General features: G+C 35.2%; 2 long non-coding RNA genes across 2 annotated transcripts; both read right to left on the reverse strand.

The window, feature by feature from the left end:
- Window positions 1-8,514: 8,514 nt before the first annotated feature.
- On the reverse strand, window positions 8,515-9,637 carry LOC114519695. Its single transcript, XR_003686611.1, has 3 exons — window positions 9,563-9,637; window positions 8,958-9,063; window positions 8,515-8,576 (listed from the first exon to the last, which is right to left on the reverse strand). It is a non-coding gene; the product is annotated as an uncharacterized LOC114519695 (long non-coding RNA).
- A 6,368-nt stretch (window positions 9,638-16,005) lies between these two features.
- On the reverse strand, window positions 16,006-17,570 carry LOC114519694. The gene is made up of 3 exons (XR_003686610.1): window positions 17,238-17,570; window positions 16,263-16,385; window positions 16,006-16,091 (listed from the first exon to the last, which is right to left on the reverse strand). It is a non-coding gene; the product is annotated as an uncharacterized LOC114519694 (long non-coding RNA).
- Between the last annotated feature and the right edge of the window lie 3,905 nt (window positions 17,571-21,475).

Below are 21,475 nucleotides of genomic sequence, written 5' to 3' on the forward strand. Positions count from 1 at the left end.
AAAGCGCGCTAAAACAGTATATACTTCATCTAACATGTTGTCAGTTGTTGGAAACAGATAACATGATAAACAGCCCCTTAGAGACGTTGGTTATACTTTAAACTTTCATTCGTCGAGCAGAAGTACAGGAATAATCATTGAATGTAAAGTATTCGCAAGCGATGACACTAGGGACCTTAAGCATATTGGACGGTAACACGACGACGACGCGGCTGAAATTCTCCTTTAAATAAGAGCTATGGCAAAGTGGCTGTTGTATATTTTTAATTGTACCGATTTAGTAAGATATAAGGCGTTAAAAACATTGTGTTTTTGTTTAAGGACAATTCTATAGAGCCTAATTCGAAGAAGAGCTCGCTGGGGTCCCGAGGGTGAATAATCTTTTCCGTCAGTATATCCTTTCGAGAGTATTGGACATTCGCTAATTATTGCCCTATTGCACTCTTTTTACCACAAAAAATATTAATTTAATTTTCCTTTATCAGACTAATTAAATTTTTTCCATTATTTTGAATTTGGATTTCCCTGCCATGCATGTTCGTCAGTCTGTTCCGTATGAAATATTCGTCTATATATAGTTCGCCTAGATAGTTTGCCTTATATGTTTATATTCAGATTTATCTATGTTTATTCCTCCAGACGGATAAGCCGTCTCTATAAATCAGATCAATGACAATGTTTGCCGATGATAGCTAATTTATAAAATTATGGGCCTGTTGGTAAGTTGTTACTTGTTTTAATGAAAATAGTACGTTTTGAAAACCCAACAATACGATATTTGTTTATTGTCGTATTTTCTTTCTACAGTATTTATTCACAGCAATAATATAATCACTATACATTAAATATTGTAAAAGGAAAACGATGTCCATGACATAATCGGAGCTTTCGCAAACCTATACAAATATACAAGGAATAAATGTGAATAGAAATGCTATGACTATATAGATGTATTTAAAACGCTATGTTTTCTTTTTATGTGCATTGCTATTTTAGCAATACACATAAAAATTAAAGAAAACATAATAAGATAAAGGCCTTTTATAATCATATCGCATTTTTCGAGCTAAGTTCCGTGTGTGTTTTAACGAAAAGAAAGTAAAAAACTGCTGCAAGTTTATCGATATACAAGCAAACCAAAATGTAAACAATGTTTATTTAATACCTGATGTCCTGATCAGATCGCAAACTTCCGGTTCACCTCTCCAGCTCTCCACTTCCGTTTTGAATGAAATATCAACGAATAGTTTTTCAGAATTCATATAAGTGAATAATTATTTACTTACTTCTTGCTTGTTGAAGGTACAAGTTCAGCCATATCAACAAAAAATACCAGAATCCAAATAAAAATTTACGACGCCGTAAAATCTGTGAAAGTACGTCGTCAACAAGGTGACGACGCGCTTGTTTTGCCATAGGCAGCCCAGAAATCAGCTTGTACTCAGTTTTCGACTACATTATTGTGTACGCGCGCGGTGAGCTTATACTGTCTGTACTAATTACTGTATTATATATTGACAAGGTTGGCAATTTCTCTCCAAGCCAACACGTACCTTGGGAGAAATAGTAAAAAAAAACACTTTGGAACTAAGCAGCAAAGAACACAAAAAACTGCATAGAGGTAAATTAAGATATCTTTGCTAAACTACTAGCCATTTTTTTTGTCGTAAACGACACTGGAAGTGTCAGAAAAATCAGCAATCTTTTTACAAGTTTCCTGAATTTTTCGCTGTGACTATGCGGGATGCAAGTTGCCTGATACCGGCTTTTGGTTCGAATCATACACGAATGCATTATTTCATTGGATTTCAGAAGTTCGTAAATTGTTAAAAAAGAATACCCGGGTGTAATTCCTAATCTTCAGGTGGAATTAGAACCCTCGCACGTACGGTGCTCCGCACCAGGTAGGAGACCACAGGGGTACGGTGTGTGATCATCATTTCATTCGCCTTACTTAGTCTGTTAAGGCAGATCTCGAACTTTGGCAGTTGTTTTGCATGACTCTGCTAACCGTAACCTGTACACCGAGTCTGCGGCTAGGCTAGGTAGGCTACGGCGCGCTTTTTGGTTTTGAGTGGTATTACGGTGCCTGGCCCGACAATTGCAAAACTTTTGTTCGCCGCCTGGTGCTCGCTTGTTTACAATTTGATATTCTCTTTCGCGCTCGCCATTTAACGGGGGGGGGAGGTTAGAAATGTTTTGACTGACTCCTTATTTTGCTTGTAGGCCTTCGAAGTTCAAACGGCTAACTCCGGTGGGCGTTCGTCCAACACCAACAGTCATACGGTCTTACCTTCAACCAAACCATTGGCCGCTATTACCTCGCAGTTAATTCAATCTGGTGTGCAGCCATCGTCAATCTCTACCTATCGCACGGCATTGAGGCTCCATACTTAATTTTTGTTGATGTTTCATTAATGTTTCTTTTACACTTCATCGCTGTTCAGATTTATCTTGCACAGACATTACTTGAATATTTTGCGCGTCGTGGTTTATCTGATTTTTCGTACACTCGTTGGTCAAGCATTAACACTGCTGATTCGGCTTTGATTTTTCGTGCATGTGGTCTTGACCTACTGCACACTTTGTACTTATTTCGTTACATCCCACCTTGGTGGGATGATAAAAAACTGGGTTTTTTTGAAAAGTTTTTTATCCGCCTTCCTGATTCCAGATCGGTAGATCAAACACAATAATCGCACATGTGTTATTATCATGAATAATCGCACGTGTGTTATTATCGCTTTTCAAAGTGGCGGATTCGTCAGTAAAAAACACTGCATGTTATATAATAATAATTAATAAATCGGCATGTGCGTTATAGAATTACGCACATTGCCAAAATTATTCCAACTCTGTGTTAGAGTTGTTTATTGTATACGAGATTTTAGAGCACAGAAAACAGAGCTCGTCATGACAAGCTACTTTTTAAATATGAAACTAATGAAAGCAAGCTATAAAAGAGACATTACAATTTAAACGGCTAACCTTGGCAGTCATTTCCATTTCCCAAGAAGCCGCTTTTGCATGAACAATTGAAAGAACCATCAGTATTATTGCAGTAGGCGTTATGATTGCAATTATGAGATTTTGCAATGCATTCGTCGATATCTGAAAAATATTTAATTAACGATTAGGATTTTTTTATAATTATATTTATAATTATAGTGAAAGAACCATCAGTACTATTACAAGTATGCATTGTCGTGGCAATTACGAGAATTCGCACCACATTCGTCGGTAACTTAATGAAATAATAACGAAAGTTAGAGCGAAATAATTTATATCTCTTTAAAAAATGAACAGGGCGATTAAAATTTCTTCGAACTTTTCAACCGTGTGAAGTTAGAGTTATGTCGTCTCTGATATTTACGTACGGCTAACCTTCACAGTCAGTTCCGTTTCCTGAGTAGCCATTTTTACATGCACAATTGAAAGAACCATCAGTATTTACAGTAGCCGTTGCCATGGCAATTATGAGAACTCGCACCACATTCATCGATATCTGAATGGAATGATAACAAAAGTTACAGTGTAGTAATTTATATCTCTTTGAAAAATTATAAGAGCGATTAAAATTTCGTCGACGTTTTGGGCTGTGCGAAGTTAGAATCGTGTCATCTGTAATATTTACATACGGCTAACCTTCACAGTCATTTCCATTTCCGAAGTAGCCGCTTTTGCATGAACAATTGAAAGAACCATCAGAATTGTTACAGTAGGCGTTATGATGGCAAATATGTGAACTAGCAGCACATTCATCGATATCTGAAAAAATATTTAACGACAAGGTCAACTTTTTTTACAATTATAGTATTCATAATTCCTTCAAAATTCTGATATTTTGAAATTGCCAACGACAATACTCAGTTTTCTGAAGCAGGCACTAGAGTGGATGTTATGAAACCATGCAATATAACATTCATAGAGATATGTGGAAGGGAAAGTTTATGCAAAATATTCTGCCTATATAAGAGCGAAATATTCTAATTCAAAATTTTAATTCCCTTTGATCGACTTTTGAGCCCAGAAAATCAGAAATATAGATTCATTTGCAGTAATTTATATGAAATATTTTCGGCAAACCTCGGCAGTCTGTTCCATTTCCTGAGTAGCCTTTTTTACATGTACAATTGAAAGAACCATCAGTATTGTTACAGTAGGCGTTGTGATGACAGTTATGAGAACTCGCACCACATTCATCGATATCTGAATGAAATCTTAACGAAAGTTAGATCGTAGTTATTTATAACTCTTTTAAAAATGAACAGGGCGATTAAAATTTCTTCCAAGTTTTAAAGCGTGCGAAATTAGAATTATATCGTCTCAAATATTTACGTCCGGCTAACCTTCACAGTCAGTTCCATTTCCGAGGTAGCCATTTTGACATGTACAATTGAAAGAACCATCAGAATTGTCACAGTAGGCGTTATGATGGCAATTATGTGAACTAGCAGCACATTTATCGATATCTGAAAAAATATTTAACGACAGGGTTAATTTTTTTTTTAAATTATAGTATTCATATTTCCTTCAAAATTCTGATATTTTGAAATTGCCAACGACAATACTCAGTTTTCTAAAGTAGGCACTAAGGTGGAGGTTGTGAAACCATGCATAACATTCGTAGAGATATGTGCAAGAGAAAGTTTATACAAAATATTCTGCCTATAAAAGCGAAATATTCTAATTAAACATTTTCATTTTTTTACATCGACTTTGGAGCCCAAAAAAATTGAAATATGGATTCAAATGCAGTAATTCATGAAATATTTTCGGCAAACCTTGGCAGTCAGTTCCGTTTCCTGAGTAGCCTTTTTTACATGTACAATTAAAAGATCCATCAGTATTGTTACAGTAGCCGTTATAATGACAATTATGAGAACTCACACCACATTCATCGATATCTGAATGAAATATTAACGAAAGTTAGAGCGTAGTAATTTATATCTGTTCTAAAAATCAACAAACTAATTAAAATTTCTTCAAAGTTTTGAACCTTGCGAAGTTAGAATTATATCGTCTCTAATATTTACATACGGCTAACCTTCACAATCAGTTCCATTTCCGAAGTAGCCGCTTTTGCATGAACGATTGAAAGAACCATCGGCATTATTGCAATAGGCGTTATGATGGCAATTATGATATTTTGCTATGCATTCGTCGATATCTAAAAAAATATTTGAATAAGGATTAGGATTGTTTTTATAATTATAGTATTCATGTTTTTCTAATAATTTTGATGTTTTGCAAGTGCCATCGAAGAGAACTCGGTTTTTTCAAGAAAGCATTCCAATGGAGTTTGTGAAACAGTGCATAACATTCGTAGAGATATGTGCATGAGAAAGTTTATACAAAATCTTCTGACTATATAAAGGGCGAAATATTTTAATTCAAAATTTTCATTTCCTATGATTGACCTAATTTGAGCCCAGATAATTAGAAATATAGATTCAATTATGGCAATTAAGGGAACTCACACCACATTCGTCGATATCTGAATGAAATAATAACAAAAGTTAGAGCGTAGTTATACATTTATATCTCTTTGAAAAATGAACAGGATAATTAAAATTTCTTCAAAGTTTTTAAGCGTGCGAATTTAGAAATATTTCGTCTCTAATATTTACGTACGGCTAACCTTCACAGTCAGTTCCATTTCCTAAGTAGCCGCTCTTGCATGAACAATTGAAAGAACCGTCAGTATTATTGCAGTAGGCGTTATGATGACAATTATGAGATTCTGCAATGCATTCGTCGACATCTGAGAAAATATTAAACGAAAGGGTTAGGATTTTTTATGATTATATTGTTCATATTTTCCTCCTAATTCTGATATTTTGCCAAAAAAAACTCAGTTTTCTGAAGCAGGCATTACAATGGAGGTTGTGAACCCATGTATAACATTGGTAGAGATATGTGCATTAGAAAGTTTATACAAAATAATCTGCCTATAAGAGTGAAATATTCTAATTAAAAATTTTCATTTTGTTACATCGACTTTCGAGCCCAAAAAAAGAGAAATATAGATTCAAATGCAGTAATTCATGAAATAATTTCGGCAAACCTCGGCAGTCAGTTCCATTTCCTGAGTAGCCATTTTTACATGTACAATTGAAAGATCCATTAGTATTGTTACAGTAGGCATTGTCATGGCAATTATGAGAACTCACACCACAATCATCGATATCTGAATAAAATAATAACAAAAGTTAGAGCGTAGTTATATATTTATATCTCTTTGAAAAATGAACAGGATAATTAAAATTTCTTCAAAGTTTTGAAGCGTACGAATTTAGAATTATATCGTCTCTAATATTTACGTACGGCTAACCTCCACAGTAAGTTCCATTTCCAAAGTAGCCGCTCTTGCATGAACAATTGAAAGAACCATCAGTATTATTGCAGTAGGCGTTATGATGGCAATTATGAGATTCTGCAATGCATTCGTCGACATCTGAAAAAATATTAAACGAAAAGGTTAGAATTTTTTATGATTATAGTGTTAATATTTTCCACCTAATTCTGATATTTTGCCGAAAAAAACTCAGTTTTCTGAAGCAGGCATTACAATGGAGGTTGTGAACCCATGCATAACATTCGTAGAGATATGTGCATTAGAAAGTTTATACAAAATATTCTGCCTATAAGAGCGAAATATTCTAATTAAAAATTTTCATTTTCTCTTATCGAATTTCGAGCCCAACCAATATATATATATATATATATTCAAATGCAGTAATTCATGAAATATTTTCGGCAAACCTCGGCAGTCTGTTCCGTTTCCTAAGTAGCCTTTTTTACATGTGCAGTTGAAAGATGCATCAGTATTGTTACAGCAGCCGTTGTAATGACAATTATGAGAGCTCACACCACATTCGTCGATATCTGAATGAAATATTAACGAAAGTTAGAGCGTAGTAATTTATATCTGTTCTAAAAATCGACAAACTGATTAAAATTTCTTCAAAAATTTGAACTGTTCGAAGTTAGAATTATGTCGTCTCTAATATTTACATACGGCTAACCTTCACAGACAGTTCCATTTCCGAAGTAGCCACTTTTGCATGAACAATTGAAAGAACCATCAGTATTATTGCAGTAGGCGTTATGATGGCAATTATGCGATTTTGCAATGCATTCGTCAACATCTGAAAAAATATTTGATTAAGGATTAGAATTTTTTTTATAATTATAGTGTTCATGTTTTCCTAATAATTCTGATATTTTGAAAATGCCATCGAAGAGAACTCAGTTTTTTCAAGCAGGCATTACAATGGGGGTTGTGAAAAAGTGTATAACATCCGTAGAAATATGTGCATGAGGAAGTTCTAATTCTAATTCGAAATTTTCATTTCCTATGATGGACTTAATTTGAGCCCAGATAATTAGAAATATAGATTCAATTATGGCAGTTATGAGAACTCACACCACATTCATCGATATGTTAATGAATAAATAACAAAAATTAGAGGGTTGTTATATATTTATATCTCTTTGAAAAATGAACAGGATAATTAAAATTTCTTCAAAGTTTTGAACTGTGCAAAGTTAGAATTACATCGTCTCTAATATTTACATACGGCTAACCTTCACAGTCAGTTCCATTTCCCAAGTAGCCGCTTTTGCATGAACAATTGAAAGAACCATCAGTATTATTGCAGTAGGCGTTATGATGGCAATTATGAGAGCCAGCAATGCATTCGTCGATATCTGAAAAAATATTAAACGAAAGGGTTAGGATTTTTTATTATAAAAAATCGCGCTAGATTCATCTTTGGGTTATAATTAATGAAAGGAAAAATGTATACGAAATTTTTTATTACATATACTATTTATATAGTCCTTTTCTGAGAAGCCGTTTTTGCATAAATAATTGAAAGAACCATGTGTATTGTTACAGTAGGTACTGTAATTGCAATTATTAGAATCTGTATTACATTCGATATCTGAAAAGAATATTTAACGGAAGAATGAAGTTTTTTTCCTTGAAAATTCTGGAATCTGAAAAAGTGATCTACAGTGGGCATTACAATTTTAGTTATGAAACCGTGGATAACATTTGTAGAAATATATGCAAGCATAAGAAGGTTTATATAACCTGCCCATAATTACGAAAATAATAAGAATTATAGACTAGCAAAGTGCTTTGAACTCATAATAACCCTCCGTATAGTGTAGAGAACTTACGCATTTTGTTTTTCCTATCGAGATGTATTTTCCCTAGCCGCCTTGCATATTTTCGTGAATCAAAAGTGAACAATAAAGAAATCCAGCATCTGGACTTTATTATATCTGCATTTACAAAAATGTCAGTAATTATACAAAAATTCATCTGAAATTTCTTACCGTCATCGTCTATGATAGTCACGGTTGCTTCGCCAATAGTAATTTGAACGTTGGGGTCATTTAATTTCAAAACAACTGTAAAATTTTCGTTGCCTTCATAACTTTTATCATCAATTATCAAAATATCAACGCAATCAGCTATGTGAATAAAACTTTGTATTCCAACAGTTTGCTCATCATCTGAGTAATCTTCTCCGCTTGTTGCACTGCCATTTCTGAATGTTAATCTTAAAATAATTATGATAAACACATTAAACCAATAGGCGCAAAATCAGTTGCATATCTTGGTTGTACAGATTTATGGATGTATGGTCATCAAAACTGATATTTTTCATCTAAAGATTAAACAAGTTGAGAAATAGCACTATTTATCTATAGCACAGATTGATCGATTTATTAATCATTGTCATAAAAACTGATATTTTTCATCTAAAGATCAAAGATGTTGAAAAAGAGGACTGTTCACTTTGAAATTACAGTACGAGCGTGAAAAAAAGAGAAATAAATTGAATAAAATTTTTAACAATATTGCATGGACAATTCAATTACAAAGTATTCCGTCCGCTACCCGGATGTGCTTAAAATTATTATAAAGAAAATTTACTCACGTTCCTGAAAAGGAAGTCCCATCAAAATTGCTAACACCAAGACAAACTTGCAATTTACCATCTGCCTCACCAACGGTGTAGTTTGAACTTTGGAATCCAAATGTAACTGTATGCATCAATTTATGATTAGGTTACTTACGATATATATTCGTTAAAACTACAACATAAAAGTCATTTGATTGTTTAAAATTAACTCCGCACACTTTTGCTTGTTTTTTGCATACCATACTTTATGCTGTATAAACTGTTTTTAAGAACTAATTTTGTAGCATTCAATTCACTTCTGATGGATGTTTTATAGTCTGTTGTCTTGTTATGTCTATGAGCAGCAAACCCAATGAAGCCAATGCAGTACTTTTTATTTATAACCGACTATATTTCATACGTCAGAAGTGGATTGGATGCAAAAAGATTGGGTCGTGCGAAGAGACCTTAACGGATCAGGGAACGTGTGTCATTCCACGCTTAGTTGGATCAGGCTACAATACTTTGGGAGTAAATCTTCCAATAATTGATATAGCAATTTTTGATGGCCGTGGGCTCATGGTCATGCTAATCCTATGTATAGCTAGTGTAAACAGGTCTAAATATTGTTTTTTTCTTACCTTGTCCTGTTGATGACACAATTTCCAGAACACATACAAAGAGATGCAAATATGTCGATTGCCACAACTGCATCTAAGCGAAGTTAGTTATATTTCAAACTTTCATTTGTCGAGCAGAAGTACAGAGATAATCATTGAATGTACTGTATTTGCAAGCGATGAACAATAGGAATAGAAAATATTTGAAATAATCAAAATTGCTTCAGTTGCCCTCCACTCCAGTTTCGTTTGTGTTCAATAACGTCATAGTGGTCGCAAGGCATATAATTATAAGCAATAATAGTGCGACTGGAACAAATTTTACTCTTATTTTCCTCAAATTTCAATCGTTACTCTTACGTTTACAAGATTTTGCGTCACTAGTTACGTAAAGCAAAATCTTGTAAACGTATACCCATTCTGCTGAAGATTAATCGATCTTGATTCGAAAAATACAGAAAAAATTTTTGTATAATGCTATCATTTTTCGGAATTACTTTAATTCTAGAAGGACCATAACTTTTGCTTAAATTATGAAAAATATTTGGCTGGGAACGTAGGATTGAAAATGAACTTTAATTTTATAACTCCTTCTCTAATCTCCACCATCTTTTAGCTCCAAGTTTCGAGCTACTTCATATTATTTATTTTGAGAGATGTAAACTATTATAATCTATCTATTAAGCCTGCATGGTATCATGGTACTTGTCCTAAATAAGCAACTGGGTCCCCTCTGTCTGATGGCACTAGTGCGAAAAATGCTTTGTTTGTCCGAAAATAATACAACGGATTTGCAATTCTAAAAAGCTAGCTGTGATTCAACAAAGCGTTAGACGACTTTGAGGTATTGAAATAAGAATTTAGGAAACCATACAAGAACATGTTATTGTCAGGATGACTAATTACTGTCAGAATCATGCATGTTATTTGCTCATTTCAGCACCCGGCTCAACGTATACGTAATCTCAAGCTGTGTTTAATCTCGGCTAACTGCATCGGATATGTAAAACAGCCGCTTAATCACCCACACATCGTGTTTCCGAAAGGTAGCTATAACGACGAAATGAAAATTTGTCTTTATAATTATGTAGAGTTCATTGTAACTCCTTCGAAAATATAATTAAGTTTGTCATGACATATAAGGAAAATTACAGACAGCAATAGAGTACAATATTTGAGCAATAGAGTACAATATTCGACGGAAGAATTATTGTTTAGATGATGCCAAATTTGATAAGAAGGCTTTGATTTACTTTAAATCTTTTATTACTCCGGCGCCAGCGACGGAGTTGAAAAATGAAAATTCGCCCCGGTTTTGTTTTGTTGTTGTTTTTTTTTTATTTTTCGTCGTCGCAAGTCTGAAATGGCGCGAAACATTCTAGTATTTGAAATGTGTATGTAACCGTATTTATTTATCTCCCAGTCTTATCTCCCAAGAGTTGTGGTGCACAGCTTTGGCTAATTTTCCGATGCGCGATTCGATTTCGCTCGCATGATACGGCAATTCCTCCAAGAGGAACAAATAAACAGTTCTTTCATGCTTTTCGACTAAGTTTAGATTGAATTGGGGTAAGAATACATTTAATACATGTAGATTCTGGTCCTATTCTAATAATATCGCTGCTATTTCGCCGTTTAATTAACAAGATGATGTGGTCGTGATGGGCGCCGTTGACACGTTGTAGTTTGCAAAGTGTAAGACAAAGCGATTGTATCATGCGGTTTATTTACATTTTTCAACAATTGAACTTCTGTACTTTTTAAAGTACGATGTGCTTCTGAATTTCGCGATCGAACATTTAGGTTCGCAAGGCATCTAATTGCGAATATTAACTCATTGTTTATGTTCAGAAGCTAACCAGAAGCTCTATATTGAAGACTGGCACGTGCGCCGGAGTTAACGCCAGAACACGCGTCTTGTTTTATAGATTAAAGTTGTCAACACGTTTGTTTATGTCGACGCTTATCGTCGAAAAGAAACAAACACGACAGCGAAATCACCAGGCTGCTTTCAAGAGTTTACAACGGTCTTTCGTATCGACTAACATGCACCTATTGACTATGTACAGTAAATTAAACATGGTTAATGTGAGTCTTATTTTTCCGTTTACAATATAGATCAAATGCGGAAGGTTGATAGCGATATGCTGGTATAATTAAACTAGTCTTTATTTATGATTATACCACCCATTATACAGCGAATATATATTCAGAACTTACCTTGATAATCAAAATATTCACCCTACTGAAGCATAGATACTTTTAAAGAATTTTTACCGCATTGACGATTCCTCCACGATATAGTTTGGTGTATACAATTATAAGAAGATAATATTTTGAATACTTTAAAGCTAATTTATGTAGATAGGCAACAGGAGGTTGTCAATTCTCTAAAACATCTATAGAAAATTATTCATTTTCCAATATATTACTGTTACGCGTTTGCTCCGCCTTACAGGTTGGATTCAAAAAGGCCAAACATTGTTTGCAAACAGCTTTTAAATGCCTGTGAAATTTATCATACTTCTGTGATTTAAGAATATGATAGAATTATTCGTTGTTTTTCGAATAATAGTCGAATAAATCGAGTTGAAATCATAAATTTGAGATATTAGCCATAATTACGATTACGAATGCTGAGGCTTGAGCTGACCTAAGAACAAAGAGTGTTCATCGCCTTAAATATTACGATATCATATAGCATTGATTAATAAAAATCTTATTGCTTGTTTATATACAAATTTTAGGACTGTTTTTTATATGTCATAATTCGTCGTATAATCCACTTCTCGTAGTTCGTTTTCAAGCGAAAATAGCGAAATCGGACATATGAAAACCGAATTACAACAAATTATATGACATATCGGTGAATTACGAATTATCACAAATTATACAGACGGGTAAGTTTTCCTGACTAGTTTTCCTTGCCAAGTTCTATTTACTCGTGTGTACGCGAAAAAATTGACAAGTTTCCCTTGACAAGGAGGCTTGTTCAAAAGCTGGTCAAGCCTGCTTTTCAAGTAGGAAACTGCGCAACAAGATCTTTGAGCCAACTGCATGAGCGGTTTTTAGAAGTTTTATCATTTTGCGGTTTGTTTTGAGATTCGATCGTATACTCATTTGACAGTCATTTAATCATATTGTTGTAAATATACTCGACATATATATTACCGGCGTAAAACTTGTCAAGAAAAACTTGTCAAAAAAAACTTGTTCGCCATACACACGAGGAGCTGAACTGGTCAAGAAAACCAGCATATATTCATGCATATGTATATAAATTATGTATTATCTTATTTGTATACCGGAGCTCCTATTGATAGCAGTGACTCTTGTGGCTCACAGGACTACTCTATTTAAATAAAGGTTTACTACCACTACCACTGGCTATTTTAATATTGAAAACAAATTATGGAAGCGAGAAAAATGCGAAAAGCTTTTGATATTTTACTCATTTTTTGAATGGGACGTTGCTGGACCCGTACTGTTGACTTTTGAGAACGTTTGAAAATGACGAATTTGTTATCTAATTGGCTGTCACAACCGCGAGAACAAAAACAGAAACAAACACTTTTATTTCAAATAAAACAATTCGCCATTGGGCTGCTTATGGTTAAATTTAACACAGGGTTAGTGCTAAACCTATGCTAAATTGGATATAAGAACACTTTCGATTGGTTGAAGACCGAGCTTCAAGACTGTAACCGATGCACGAGAAATGTCAAACGAAAAATTATAGAAAATAAGTGAGGGTATAGTTTAGTTGTATCCAACTGCCATTTCCGTGCTTTTAGGCTATTTTAGATTTTGAGATAGATTCAGGCTGGTAAATAAGACTGGCTTAGTCTTACCACGGCCGATGAGAGGGATGTGAGTTTGAGGTTTAAAATAAATTAAAGACCCTGCAAAACGGTGCGATTTTTCCTGTAACCTGCAATGCAATTCTTCTTTTAAGAGATGGCTTTATTACACTCCATGGCGTATCTTACACTTGCATTTTCAAAAATCGTCACTAATTTACATCTCTTAAAAGTAGAATTGCATTACAAGTTGTAAGAAAAACTGCACTGTGTAACATCGCCTTATATAAGGATCGGTCCTACAATGAACTTAGTCTTAAGCCCCATTTAAGCCCCGTTTACACTACACTCAGTTTATTGGCACGGCACGGCTAAAATGGGTACCGATACCCATTTCATCTGTACTCGGCCTTTGTTTTGGTAGCCTGAACACTGATAAAATTGGGTACGGGTACCCATGTTAGCCGTGCCGTGCTGATAAATTCATTGTAGTGTAAACGGGGCTTTACACTACACTCGATTTATTGGCACGGCACGGCTAAAATGGGTACCGATACCCATTTCATCTGTACTCGGCCTTTATTTTGGTAGCCTGAACACTGATAAAATTGGGTACGGGTGCCCATTTTAGCCGTGCCGTGCTGATAAATTCATTGTAGTGTAAACGGGGCTTTACACTACACTCGATTTATTGGCACGGCACGGCTAAAATGGGTACCCGTGCCCAATTTTACTAGTGCTCAGGGTACCAAAACAATGGCCGGGCACGGATGAAGTGAGCACGGGTACCCATTTTAGTCGTGCCGTGCCAATAAATCGAGTGTAGTGTAAATGGGGCTTTAGACACTCTGCACTCTCCCGCTGTCTTTACAGTGAAAGATCGATTCTTGTGTGTCCGACAATCATACCTAATTTTAGTGTGCTGTGATAACCATATTGTGCAGTGATAAAAGTCGAGTGTGCAGAGATAAAATGAGAAATGTGCAGTGATAAATGGTATTTTCTCAACAAACCTCACTCTGCGTAGGTGGATTCAAAAGTAGTTATCCCCCAAAATGCTGGAAATCAAGTCATAGGAACTCAAAAATACACACAATTTTCTGCAAGAGGTCCTGCAGACCTTAAATTACCAATTTTCAGTTAGGACCATTTTTGTCACGCCTCTCTCCACTATACTATTATGAAGATATGTGCAGTGATCTTAAAATTAGCTATGCTACCGTTGCTACGGTGACTTTTTGTTCATACCAACGCTTCTAGAAACTATTGCATGGCTTATCCGTACGAGCCTTTGTATCAAACTAAAAATAGTGGTTTGTGATAGCCACCTATAAAATAATGTTTAATGTTCAGTGTTTACCCAATCTGACACAACTAATTTACTTCAGCATTGCATTAAAGGTAAAATGGTTTTCACCGTCATCCTAGCAAGGCTATCATGTGGTGCTTCACCGCGATACTTGCATGGAGCTTGGGATCCCTGGGGATACGGAATGTTTAGTGCATACAAGACAGATTGGAAGACTTTTGCAATTGATGGATTTGATGAGGTGAAGTTTACCACACGGTGGGGTGGAGAAGACTCGGATCTTGTAGAACGAGCAGATAATGTCGGATTAGAATTCGAAGGAATAAAAATTGCAGATTTTTATCATTATGAACACCCCAGAGTTGGAATGTGGGCATAACAATGGATGCATTCTAAATCTCCTTGTTTTGAATTAGACACTTTATAAGGCGTATGCATATAACTCTTCTACTTATGTAACAACTAGGAACTAGCCTTAAATTCTTTCTTTTGAACTTTTTGTTTTTAAGCATGCAAATAGTTCTAATTTCCATCCAATTAAAAACAATAAGAAGCTACTTTGTTCTCAAGGGGCGTTGGCAGGCAACTTTGAAGCATCAAGTCGGGTGTGTGTTCTTTGTTGGGACAGTATGATTCCTGCAATGTTCTGGAAAATGTGAATGCCAAACATTTCGGTCCTGTTTACCCGTTTATATACCAGATTACTATCGGATTTGTCTAGCTCGTGAGAATGCAATGCATTTGTTTAGCTCGTGAGAATGCAATGCATTAATTTTTGTTTAGCTCGTGAGAATGCAATGCATTTGTTTAGCTCGTGAGGAAGTGTGACAAGTTTTCAACAGATCGAGTTGAGACAGAATTCGAAACAAGTGACAACCTAGGTTGGTTATATTACGAAATAAGGATGATTTACCATGTGATCCGATCAGCAAGAGTAATCAAGTATTTGAATTAATTTCAAATGCTTGAAATAAAATTTACTTTGAAACAAACCATATGAAACAAACATGAGAGTAAATACAATAGAAAGAAAAGAGAAGACTGAAGATAATGATTCATCTTCGAAGCTATCGTCCAACACTTCGGAGGTAAAACACTTGATTAAGTTTAATTTGGGAAATTAAGAGACATTGCACTGATATTCACCGTAGCACTGATATATTTCTACGGCGACAATTCGTAGTTTCACTGTTTAAGGAATACTATATACGTCTTCTATTACACTTCGTTAGCATTACTTTTTCCATGAATTCACCTCAGCTAAATCCAGGTGTTCACGAACTGACTTGTCTTGAGATTTCTTTGAATTACGGCCAACCTTCACAGTCAATTCCATCCCCTGAGTAGCCGCTTTTGCATGAACAATTGAAAGAGCCATCAGTATTTTTACAGTTGGCATTTTCATGGTAATTGTGAGACCCCGAATTACATTCATCGTCATCTGTAATAGTTTATTACCGAAAGAATGTATATAAGAAAAATTTATTATTTAATTCAAATTTCGTCGAAACTCGAACTCTTTGCAAGTCTCCGTCGTTAAAAAAACGTTCCGTCTCATCATTTCCGAGTATGTTTACACAATCAGAAAATAATTTTATGGATCGAGTCATACCTTGGTAGTCCGTTCCATTCCCCGAGTAGCCATTTTTGCATGTACAATTGAAAGAACCATCAGTATTGTTACAGTAGGCGTTCTGATGGCAATTATGGGAACCTGCACTACACTCGTCGAAATCTAAAAAATATTTAACAAAACAATGTTCCATAAGAATTTATTAATTTATAACTGTAGTATTTATATTTCCTTCAATTTTCCCATATTTTGCTATTGCCATAAAAAAAACCTCGTGTAAAAAATAACATACACAGCTTTTGATTGGACGTACGATATTCTTCACACGTGAAAAATTGTCGTATGTCATTTTAGCGGCAATTTGTTTATATCTTCTTTGAAGATGGAGTCGAAATGTTGGAGTGAGATTCAAAACATAATCCGCATATTTTTACACTCAGGACATTCTCAAATCTTTCGGAAAGAATATCTAACTTCTGTAAATTATAACAAAATTACAAAGAAACTGAACGGTAATAACTATGTTTTGATGCATCGACATGTTTTTGTACATTAAAAGCATATCGTTTTCAAATTGATCTGTATTAACATTTAAGAAAAAATTGTACGCACTCGCCAATAATGAAGTAGGCAAATACATACATCGCCTTTGGTTATACTATATTTAAACAAAATTCATTCCACATATAATAAGTATTCTGATGCAAATCTTAATTTTCTTTCACTGTAGGGCCAAGGAAATTAGAAATATAGATTCAATTGCAATAATTCTTTGTCGTCGGCGATGTCTACGACCCATTATGAGTGACCAATGAAGAAAATATTTTTTTAAGATAGACAAAGCATTTTACGCATCAATAACCACCGACAAAAACAGTGCCGACGAATGGCGATGTGAATTTTTATGAATCAATAGTGAACAAATAAAGAAATGCTGTGCTATCTGCACTTGTGTTGCACACTAAAAAAATGTCAGTAGCTTTAATAAATAGAAAATACATCTCAAATCATTACCGTCATCATCTGTGATAGTCACTGTCGCTTCCCCAACAGTATAATTTGAACGTTGGGATTGTTATTTAACGTCAAAACAACTGTAAAATTTTCGTTGCCTTCATAACTGTTATCATCAATTATCAAAATATCAACGCAATGTGTTGTTTGAATAAAACTTAGTATTCCAACAAATTTCTCATCATCTGAGTAATCTTCTCCGCTTGTTGCAGTGCTATTTCTGAATGTTAATCTTAAAATATTTATGATAAACACATTAAACCGATAGACACAAAATTAGCAGCATATCTTGGTTGTACAGATTTAGCGATTTATTAATTATTGTAATCAAAACTGATATTTTTCATCTAAAGATCAAAGATGTTGAGAAAGAGGACTATTCACTTTGAAATTACAGTACGAGAGTGAAAAAGAAAGAAATCAATTGTATATAATTTTTAACAATATTGCATGGATGATTCAATAACAAAGTATTCCGTCCGCTACCCGGATGTGCTTACTAATATAAAGAAAAAGAACAACGAAATTTACTCACTTTCCTAAAAAGACTCTTCCATCAAAATTGTCAACACCAAGACAAACTCGCAATTTACCATCTGCCTCACCAACGGTGTAGGTTGAACTTAGGAACCCAAATGTAACTACATGCATAAAATTTATAATTAAGTTACTTACAATATATATTAGTTAAAACTACAAAATAAAAGTCATTTAAATGTTTAAAATTGACTCCGCAGACTGCATTCTTGAAGAAAAGTTTTGTTTTATAGCGGAATTTTGCTTGTTTTTTTGCATACCGTACTTTATGTTGTATAAACTATGTTAAAGATCCAATTTTGTGTGATCCAATTCATTTCTGATAGATGTTTTATAGTCTGAGGCCTTGTAGTGTATATGAGCAGCAAACTCACTGAAGCCAATGCAGTACTGCTTTATTAACAACCGACTATATTTCATACGTCAAAAGTGGATAGGATGCCAAAAAATTGGATCGTGTGAATAGGCCTTTCAGATCAGGGTCGGATGAATGCGTGTCATTCCACGCTTGGTTGGATCAGGCTACAATACTTTGGGGGGTAAAATTTCCTTTGACATAGCAATTTTTGATGCCGAGGGCTCATTGTCATGCTAATCCCGTTTAGCTAGTGTAAACAGGTGTAAGTATTGTTTAATTCTTACCTTGTCCTGTTGATGACACAATTTCCAGAACACATACAAAGAGATGCAAATATATCGACTGCCACAACTGCATCTAAGGGATGTTGGTTATATTTTAAACTTTTATTTGTCGAGCAGAAGTACAGAAATAACCATTGAATGTAATGTATTCGCAAGCGATGGACCATAGGAATTCCAGTAAATATTTAAATTAGTCAAATTTGCCTCAGTTGCGCTTCACTCCAATTTCGCTGTGAGTTCTGTGACGTCATAGTGGTCGCGAGGCAAGAGCAATAATAGCGCGACTGGAGCAAATTCTACTATTTCAAATCTTTATCGGGCTACCCATGGATGAACGGGGCAACAGAATGTATGTAAGGAAGTAAGAATTACGAATTTCAAAATGAATACGCTGCTCAATGTCAGCGTAATATACATGCATCAGGGGGGAGAGTTTGCATCTTTACGAAAGTTGGATAGCGTTGTACAACTGCTTGGAAAAGCAATAAACATACAGATTTGGGTCTAATAATAAGAGGATTCCTAATTTAGATGTACTATAAATAAGATTTAATAGGTCAATGAAGCCACACTTTTGCACATTGCCATGTGACTTCTTTGGAATTTCAGGTTTTTATTTTGAAATCGTGCGAGGGTACTAATTCCGCCCGGAGATTAGGAATTACACCCGGGACCCGGGAGAACATAGCGGAATCCAAAGTTGCCAAAATGTCATGGACGTTCAATGGTCATGGTAGTTGTATCTTCATTTTTGGACTAAAATTGTGGAGATGAACGGTGAGTTGTTTGTTTTGTTGGGTTTAAATGATCGTGCTGTTTTTAAAAGCAATATCAAAATCCTTGTTTTGTAAGTGAGTTCTGATTACCCTTGTCGGCTGCCATATTTTTACCCGAATTGTCAAATTGTGTTTGCCAAAGTGAATCGTTGTCATAGCTGCTTTTTTACTGTTTGTCAACTAGCAGCAGAGCGTTTGCATATTTGTAGTATAACAATATAGGACGAATTTCAAAGAAAACTTCGAAATTCGCGTTTGAATTTTAAAATGTCGACAAAATACATAACGACAAAACAGAGTTTTAGGCGTTATATAACTTTAACTCGCAGAGGATATCAGTTTTTTAATAATTAGTACCATTTGATGATACAAACATTCACTGAAAACATTCATAATTATGTATCTTTACTTCTCAAGCAGAGTTGCTGTTCGATTACACACTTTTTCAGTCATTTTTCAAACTTTTTTGATCAAATTTTCACCCAGCATATCATCCCTGGGCTTTCTATAAAGAAAATATATTTTAGCTCTTACCTTACACTACAAAAAACGTTTGGAACATTTTAGCCAAAGCGGTTAAATTTTTTTAAATTGCATTTTTACTGGCAAACATTCCATTTTTCCTTATTAAAAATGTGCTCGAAGCTTACCAGAAGGGAATCGGGTGTAAACGCTTACTAGCGCGCGCGAGTAAAAAAGTGGGGACGCGTGGAGCTGCGAGTCGACTCTCCATCTCTCCTCTGTGATGAATGATAGCGTCAGCATTTTAACCGTCATTTTTCAAACTATTTTTTAAAAATCATGGAGTCAAATATTAAAACAATAATGAAAGATTTCAAGATCATCACAGCACAGAAACAGTTGGTGAAATAGGAACGACTCGTAGTTTATAATATTTGAAGTGGTAGGTGTCTATATTTTGCCTATTCATTGTTTGCTGTAAGAATGCATTGTTTTTTTGACAAGTACGAGCTTGGTATGTCGTTTTACAAGGAGCTAACCGACCGTTTAAGACTTTACATCATCGCTTAAACTTTAAAAAGAGTTTTATGTAATGTGATTTATTTACGCATATAGATATATTGCCAGCCATGAATTTTGCATACCCTTTCCGCAGCTCAGTTTTCTGAGCATAATAAAGACACATTAAATTTTACGCCGTTTTGGGATAATTTTGGCTAGGAGTAATGGTTCTCCTAGCCGCTTTATTTCTGTTAAACAAAACGATATTTATTAATACATTGCATTAAAATTCCAAATATTTACGCTCAGAAAAGGGTGGAGGCAAATTACCGCCAAAACAACGAAGCAAAGCAAGTTGACCCCACCCCAAGGAAATGGATGCATGCAGAAAGTTTCGTAATACAATAATACAGGATCAGCGGTCTGCGCGACCTGATAAACGAACATGGGCAAAAAGGCATTTACAAAGCCCGTGAAAATGCATAGATTATCGCCTTTGCTGATAATCTACACTTAACTGATATTAGTTTAGCAGAGTCACAACATTACCGCGCCAAGAAGAAGCTTCTCCATCACCCTGTTATAAGCACTTTATTTCCTCCCCCAGAATGCAAACGATCGCCCTTGCTGACCATGTGCAAGCTGAGGAAGAAATAAAATAGCCGCGCAATTCGAGCAGAAAACTCCCCGCAGGTTTTCCGCTCGAAAATTCATCCAAACTATGTTGATAGGGAAGAAAAACGTATATATTTGAGGAATGCGTTCGATTTCCAACGCCCCATAGTTCGAATTTGGGCATCCGAGTGCCCGTGTTCAGCTGCGTGGGAGGCGGCGCCTATTCGAAATGAATGAGACTTATATTTGGAAGTATCGAGTCCACAGAAGCGGAAAGCCTTTTTAAGAAGATTGGCAAACTCGTCACATGAGACTGGAATGCCCAGTTGTGATAGAAAAATAGCTCCGGGCTGGGCGCCTCGCAAAATCATGTACTCCTCTAATAAGCGAACAGGACAGCATGCCGTTTGCCTGTGAATTTCCAAACTAAAAGTTCTACTGTTATAATTGTGCTTGAAATCCTCGAAAGTCAACCTTATGCCTGCAACCCGGCCATCATCGGAAGATAGTTTGGAGAGTTGTCGCAATTGAAGGGGTTGGCTATTTGACTTCTTAGTTATTTCTCCAATTCTCAGGAACGCGAAAAATGCTAAAGAGCACATTGCCCGGAATTGACATATTTGGTACGGTGACCCAGCAATATGAGGCGCAGCCTCAATAAGACGATTGAGAATTGGTAAAGTTACAGGCAACCTACTATCTAAG

The sequence above is a fragment of the Dendronephthya gigantea genome, unplaced genomic scaffold (genome assembly GCF_004324835.1).
Source record: "Dendronephthya gigantea isolate DGI-Jeju-01 unplaced genomic scaffold, DenGig_1.0 000014F, whole genome shotgun sequence".
Taxonomy (NCBI): domain Eukaryota; kingdom Metazoa; phylum Cnidaria; class Anthozoa; order Malacalcyonacea; family Nephtheidae; genus Dendronephthya; species Dendronephthya gigantea.